Source organism: Myodes glareolus, chromosome 7 (assembly GCF_982192425.1).
Source record: "Myodes glareolus chromosome 7, mMyoGla1.1, whole genome shotgun sequence".
Classification (NCBI taxonomy): Eukaryota; Metazoa; Chordata; class Mammalia; order Rodentia; family Cricetidae; genus Myodes; species Myodes glareolus.
Window position 1 is genome coordinate 33,404,301 of NC_142032.1, and position 7,743 is coordinate 33,412,043.

The 7,743-nt window shown below is 44.4% G+C and overlaps 1 long non-coding RNA gene across 1 annotated transcript; it reads left to right on the forward strand.

Moving 5' to 3' along the window:
* The first annotated feature begins 1,241 nt into the window (after nucleotides 1-1,241).
* LOC146893622 (uncharacterized) lies at nucleotides 1,242-6,098 on the forward strand. The gene is made up of 2 exons (XR_015002972.2): nucleotides 1,242-1,370; nucleotides 2,910-6,098. It is a non-coding gene; the product is annotated as an uncharacterized LOC146893622 (long non-coding RNA).
* Nucleotides 6,099-7,743: the final 1,645 nt, after the last annotated feature.

Consider the following 7,743-nt stretch of genomic DNA (forward strand, 5'->3'; position numbering starts at 1 on the left):
CAGGTGTGCACCCCCTGCCTGCCTGAGCATGGTTGCTTTACAATTGCACCGTGAGCCCCTTTCACCAGAGACCATGGCTGCCTTCTCCTCTGTTTTCTGACTTCTAAGGAAATATTTTATGAGAAAATCAAACTTACAGATTATTGCTACATTTTTTGAATAATAAAAGTAATAACAATGCTAATTCCATCTATAGTGAACCAAGCTAATTCTAGATGGCTCATATTTACTAATATTTGCTAGTTTGTGAAATGGATGGTGTTAGCCCATTTTATAGATGGAGAAACTGGGCATAGGGATCAGTCATTTTCCTGTCTGACTATTTGACTAGTATATAGTGAGCTTGGATGGTGTTTCCAGGGTCTGGATCAGAGTCTTTACTATTTATTTATTTATGTATTATATTTATTATGTATACAGTGTTCCTCCTGCATGCCAGAAGAGGGCACCATATCTCATTATAGATGGCTGTGAGCCACCATGTTGTTGCCTGGGAATTGAACTCAGAAACTCTGGAAGAGCAGCCAGTGCTTTCAACCTCTGAGCCATCTCTCCAGCCCTGCATTCTTAATCATTGTCCTCTTCAGCCTCCAGCGGTGAAACACCAGCTCTGAGAGCGCAGGCATCAGAAGTGTCTTCATACATATGGTCAGTATGCTGCCTCTGTGACTAGGAACTTTTTGCCTCCTTTACCTAAAAATAAAAAAATCCAATAGTTCTCTTAAAGTTTTATCTATTTGCTTATTATAACTTGGACATTTTTCATATGGTTAAAATAATATTTCTTCTTTGATATGATGAATATTTACAAATGTGCCCTTTGACCTATGAGGATTGGACGACTACATTTTTATTTTCATTTCTGGAGAAAAAAGTTGTTTGCTTGCTCTTTGGGTTAGTGTTTGAAACTCTTGCTCAGTGGTTGTCAGATTTCCTAATGCTATGACCCTTAACACAGTTCCTCAAGTTAGGGGGACCCTAACCATAACATTATTTTTGTTGCTACTTCATAATAGTAATTTTGCTACTGTTGTGAACTGTAATGTGAATATCTGGTGTTCAGGAAATCTGTTATGCGACCCCAATGAAGGGGTCAGTTCGACCCCCAAAGGAGTCGTGACTCACAGGTTGAGAACCACCACTCTAGCAAACGATGTTAAGATACAAACACAGAGAAATGTGTCTGAGTGTCCCTTTGTGTCTTCCTCCCTTACTCTTGTATTTAGAACGAGAAACACAGATCTTGGTCTAAACTCAGTACTGTCTGCTACGGCTTTCCAAAGACTCTACCCAGGAACAAAAGCGTACGGACACCAACCTCTGATGTCTCTCCTTGGTTCCTTCAAGCTTGAAATGTTTGACACCTAAAGGTACAGGTTAATTATTCCTTTCTGAGCCATTCTACTTTTCTCTGTCAACCTAATCCTCCTGCTGTCTCTCCGGTGCTGGGGCTGGAACCCAGGACCTTGAACACACTGTGCGACTGTTCTGCCTCTGATCTACATGCCCTGCCCAACCTGTTTGCACCCTAACACTATTCCCCTGAGTGGAACCTTTTACATCATCTTCAGGAACAATCTAAGCTTTACTAACATTGTATCTGAGCACACTAAAGAAGTACACACACCGCTTTGCGTGTGCATGTGCGCGTGTGCAGTGGTGCATGCTTATCCCCACATGTTCACACAAAGACCAGAGAGAACATAGAGTGTCCTCTTTGTCACTCCCCTCTCGAGACAGAGTCAGTCACTGAACTTGGAGATAGGCTGGCAGCCAGCAAGCCTCAGTGTTCTTCTGGTCACCAGGCCTCACAGCATGGGCTACAGGTGCATGTGCAGCCACACCCAGCTTATTCTGTGGATTCCAGGGCTTTGAACTTGGGTCCTGGAACTCAGAGCAGGTGCTTTCTCCCAGTGAGTCATCTTTCCAGTCCCACACAAAGATGATGATGATGATGATGATGATGATGATGATGATGATGATGATGATGGTGATGATGATTTTGTAGATTTTTTTTGAGACAGGGTTTCTCTGTGTAACAGACCTAGCTGTCCTGGAACTAGTTTTTCAGACAAGCCTGGCCTTAAACTCACAGAGATCCACCTGCCCCTCTGCCCCAAGTGCGGGGATTAAAGGCATGCGAAACCACTGCCCAGCAAGAAAACCAGTTGTTAATCCAAACTTTCAGAACAGCAATAATAAGGGTTTGTGCTTGGTCCCATGCTTTAGCAAATTTCGTCCTGTCTCTCACAGATGGCCCTGACCTCACAACACAGACTCTCTGTCTCCTGCACACATCAAACTGAGATCAAACATCACTGCTTCTGAAATCATAGCCAGCACTGGGACCTGGTTTTTCTAACAGAAGTTGCTGTGACTTTTTTTTTCACCTTCTCCAAAATTTCTTGTGAATGAAACAGTATCCAACAGGGGAGCTAAATGCCTACCAAACGTTTTTGCTGTCAAATATTAGTGTTCTAGAAGGTTCTGGAACTGTCTCATACCTGCCTGCCTGTGGCTGGTTGAGTGAATGCTTGAAGCATTCATCCCACCTGCACTCAGTTTGCAGAGGTGAGGAAGCCACACGTGCACGTCCTGCCACTGCAGAAGTAAGTGTCTCTTCGCAGAGGGCCTTGCAGGACATACAGCACGTCTCGTGGCCTCGTGGGATACAGAGCTTGATGCCGTCTGGTTATCTTTTCTGCTAGCCACAAGATGGTACCATTGCACAGCCTAGAGAGAGCATCAGTCAGCAGAGACCCTCTAGCGGATGCAGCCCCTGTTAAATGTCCCACAGAGGAACCTTGTCTCTGTCCTCTACAGTATGAACATATTGCTCTCCTTCCCCACCAAAAGACTGAAAATGTCCATGTCTTGTAACTTGACCTGTTTTGTTTCTCTCACATCAGGATTCTGTTTGGCTTACTGGAGCTTTAGGATTGCCTTCACTTCTACTGAAGCGGAAACTTGTCATTTGAATGTTGGGAGTCGGTGAGGCTTGACTGAAACCCTGTTACCCTGGAAGCCTGTGTGCGGTTTTTCCCTTTCAGGAGGGGCTGACTCTAGGAGGCATGGGAACCAGCTCTCTGAAAAGGATCTGAAGTTTATTTCTGCAACACGAAGAATGACTGAGAGCAGTATGTTATGTTGTAAGACAGAATTTGGACTTAAGATCCAGCAGAAAGAGTGGATGGAACATCACTTACGGTAGTGGGAAGCTGGAAACACAATGGTAAGGAATAGGGTGGAATGGCCACACCAGAGACAGGCCGCTTCAGAAGACGCCAACTCAGAATGTCTTATCAAGTGGGACAATGCACAAGACATATTGTTAAATGAAAAAAATCAACATTACAAAGCAGTGTATTCAATTGCATGTATGTGTCTCTGGGAGGACTACAAAAAAGGGGGATAACAGCAGCTCCATCTAATGTGGTTAATTTATTTTTTTGGAGTAGCATCTACACTTGCTGCTTTGGGAATGTGATCTTTCATCCAGTAGATGAAATGATGCTGCAGCCAACTTGGCTCTTATTCCTCAACTCACAGGGGGAAGAAGAGATGCCTTGATTGACAGTTTCCTCAGAGTGATGAGTGGGGACAGGGTAAAGTGCCCTATGGAAGGTATGTGAGGGACACAGCTGCCACGTGTGAGCTCTGCAGAGGTAGAATTCACTGTCTTCAGGACCTCAAGTGGGTCTGTGTGAGATTATGTAAGATGCTCTTTTAGGAACTGGCCCAAAATTCTCAGAAGTATAATTTCTATATCTGTTTCTTTCTCTAATATGTGTATGTTTATATATATATATTACATAAATATATATGCAGATATAGATATAGTGTGTGTGTTACCTGAGTATTAGTTCTTTTAAAATGTACTACAAAGTAGAAGGTCAGGACAATCAGGAACACAGAACATGAAGCTGATCGTCAGCCCTTCCCACCATTTTGCTTCAGAAGGTTAGGTAGAGTAAGGCCTGGGACACAGAGAGGTTTGTTTTCTGCCGTGATGCTTCAGAGAAAGGGAACTGTAAATGGAGGAAGAGCTTTACTTTGGTCCTGACTGTCTGGTCCCAAATAAACACACAAAAGCTTATATTATTTACAGAATCTTTGGCCTATAGCTCAGGTTTATTATTGACTAGCTCTTAGAACTTAAATTAACCCATTTCTATTCATCTATATTTTGTCACATGGCTTGCAGCTTTACCTGTCCTCTAGTGCCTTGCTTCCCTGGTGGCTGCTTGCATCTCTCTCTTCACCCTGCCCTTCTTCCCTGTATTTTCAGTGTGACTGTTCTGCCTAGCCTTACTCTGCCTTGCTATTGGCCAAATCTTCTTTACTATCCACCATATTTACATATCCACAGTATACAGAAGGATTTTCTGCAGCAGGAATTGTTCTAACTCCTTTTGTAATTTGCCTTAGAGTGGAAACGCCTGGCCAGGATTGCATTCAGTCAGAAAGTGGTTTCAAACATCAGGGCCGCCTCTGCGTTTTAGCAGCAAGATCAAATTGTAGATGCTTGTGGAAAGAGACTTCAGCATCACGGTTGCTTGTTCCATTTGACTGATGGCCTGGGAAGTATCTGTAAGAGGGTACATGTGACAGTGTGAGCCATTCAGTCAAGACCGACTGAAGTCCTAACCCTGTACTAAGAATTCTTTAGCCCCAAGTTATTTAGCTTTGTGTTGCCTGAGGCAATCACCTGATAACTATGCAGGCTGATTTTGGCTCACAGTTTCAGTGGTTCCAGCCCAAGTCATTTGATTTGGGTTTGTAGCCAGGTGACCCTGCCTATGTGCACAGTGCAGCCAGGAAGCAAACAAGAGAACAAAGATGCCAGGGTACCACAGTCTCCTACAAGAGTGCATCCCAAATGAGGGAAGACTCCACTGTAAGTGGCTGCCTTTTAAAGATCCTACCATCTTCCCTGACAGTGAGACCTTCATATTTAAGAAGTCATTGATAGGCAGTATCTGAGAACAATGTTTGCATCCCCAGGCCCCACAGTGCTGCCAGGAAGGTTCAGTTTCACATAAGCATTGCTGAAAGCTGCAGAAATCTCAGAACCCCTTGTCTTCACATACTTAGATCAGGAAACACATAGCCACCTTCCTGGGAGTGAACACTGTCCTGAGATATGGTGTTGGATGTCAATCAGGCTGGCCTCAAACTCACAGAGATCCAACTGTTTCTGTCCCATGAGTGTTGGGGTTAAAGGCGTGCGCCATCACCACCTGACTAGACCCTGTTTATCTTTCTGATACATTTCTGTGCCTTCTGCAGACACTGATAGGAGACCTACTAGTGCCTCGTTACCGCACAAGACACCTAGGTGACTATCCCAGGGACCTCACAGTCTGTCAGAGGCTCAGAAGGGTGGAGGCATTGCTGCCACTATGACGGGAGGTGGCAGGAACATGAGTGGACGAGCAACAGCCCCAGATTCTATCTAGGATAGATGGACTCTCGGAATTATATCTCACTTCCCAACTATTTTTAGAGGTCTCTAGGAAAGCAGTCTACTTCAGCAGATTCAAATCCTTCAGAAATACTGCTGGCAGCAAGACTTTCCCCTTTTGGTCACCAGACAGTCCCCCAAATTAGTCGAATCTAGAAAGTTCTAAATCTGAGACAAAGTTTTTAATGCATAGTAGTTAGAATTTAAGTGCAAATACGGTGTGATTTTTTTTTTAATGCCGGCTTTTTATATGCACAAATGGCTCATCATTCTTGGCTACTCTCCATTAACGAGGGGGCAGCTGTCTTAACAGCATGTGTCTGCTCATCCCTCCAGGGCACGGTCCACTTGCTAAAGCCTTTGGTGAACTTGTGTCTTTTCTAACCAAATCCCATTCCTAACTGCGCCAACCAAGGCACCCCTCATTCAGGCACTTAGTGAAATTCCACAGTACTTTCCTTGGTAAGTGTACTTGGAGGGCTTCATCATAGTCAGGGTGATGAGAGCCTTCCTGCCCCCTCCTCCAGCTGGTCACATGATTTTTAGATGCAATGGGGAGTAGAAATGCAGGTCCTTCTTTCAAAAGGCAGAGAAAAATATCATTAAAGATACTTCAATAAAGTATGAAGTGTTTTTCTTTCGTCTACAGTCTTTTTTTTCTTAACTTGCTATAGTGTTTAAAAATTGGTACACAGTGCTAGTCTGGGTGATGAAAATTTAAATTTTTAGCATCCATCTTTATATTGTCAAAGCCAATTTCATTCTTTTGGTTTTAAAATAAAATATTTTGACGTAGCACTGTGCTGTTTATCATATAAAGCTGATGTTTTGGAGTGCATATGCGTTGTGGAATGGTTAAATCCTGCTGATTAACAGATGCATTACCTCACATAGTTATCATTCTTGTGGCGAGAGCAACATAGCATCCCTCTCTCTCCATCTCTCAAGAGCATAATTAACTGAGGTCAGCTGGGAGGCAGGAGGAATGAAGGGAACATGTGGCCCAGGGCCTTTGCTAGGGTTTTCATGAGAAGCAAAGGGAGGGGAAGGAGCAGCCTCTGAGTGTCCCTGTGACTATCTAGTGGTAAGAATTCTGGGGGACTCTGAGCTACAGGAGTGGTTCTCTAGCTGTCCAGTACCTGACCTTGGGGTCATGAGTGCTGAGGAATGTTGCCTCTCACTAAAAGTCAGCCTGGAGACATGTGTTGGAGTATCTCTCTAGACTAGCTGATTTGCAGAGCAAAGTCATACTCAGAGATACCTTGCTTATTGATTCTCAGAATTAACTAACCATGGCATGGACACTCCTAGCCTGGTTCACAATGTCCCCAAGATGTAGAAGCATCATTAAACACAGAAAATTAAAACACATGATTAATACAACACATACAGCAGAAGCTCAAAACTAAAACTGTTTAATACATCAAGATGGCGGCAACAGAGTGTGAAACCTGGTACTTTTGAGCCAAGGGCCCCTTGTCCCTGAAGCTGGCAATGTCTTTTCTTTTGCAACTTTCATTTACTTTCTTTTGTTGCTGAGACAGGGTCTCACTATGTAGCTCAGGCCAACTTCAAATTCACTATATAGTGTTTGGGAATTGGGCCTGATAAGCCAATGTTATTGGAGTGACTTAACCCTGTGGGCATGGTCTTCTCTGGGTAAGGGGCTGTGACAGGATAAGCACTTAGGACTAGGGTCTCTCCTTCTCTCTCTCTCTCTTTCTCTCTCTCTCTCTCTCTCTCTTTCTCTCTCTCTCTCTCTCTCCTCTCCACTCTCCTCTCTCCCTCTCCCCCACTTCTGTCTCTGGGATGGGGAGGGAACTGGCAGAGCCAGGACAGTGGCGGAGGGCTGGTTCCCCAGTGGATCTGAGGAGCAGTTTGTGACGACCCAGGCTCCTCCTCCTGTCTTGTAATCATTGTGCACAGATTTGACTTAATAAAAGGTAAAGCAGTCTTCAGGATTCCTGCTACAATATAGCTCAAGGTAGCTTTGCCTCAGGATTCTCCCGCCCCAGATTCCCTAGGGCTGGAATCACATGTGTGCCAGCATGAATTCCTTCCAAATTAGTTCCTCCTGGCTCCATTACACACAGAGCAGAAGCAGGGTTGGTTTATAAGTGTTACAGGGATCTTCCAGGATCAGGGCAGACAAGACTAGAACCAGGCCTCTCCAGGGATCAGAAAGAGACTCAAAAAAAGACCAAGGTGCAGGTCTGGCCAGTTGCAGTCAGCGGACAGGCAAGGCTGAGCATCAGGGATTTCATGACAGAAAGCAACGG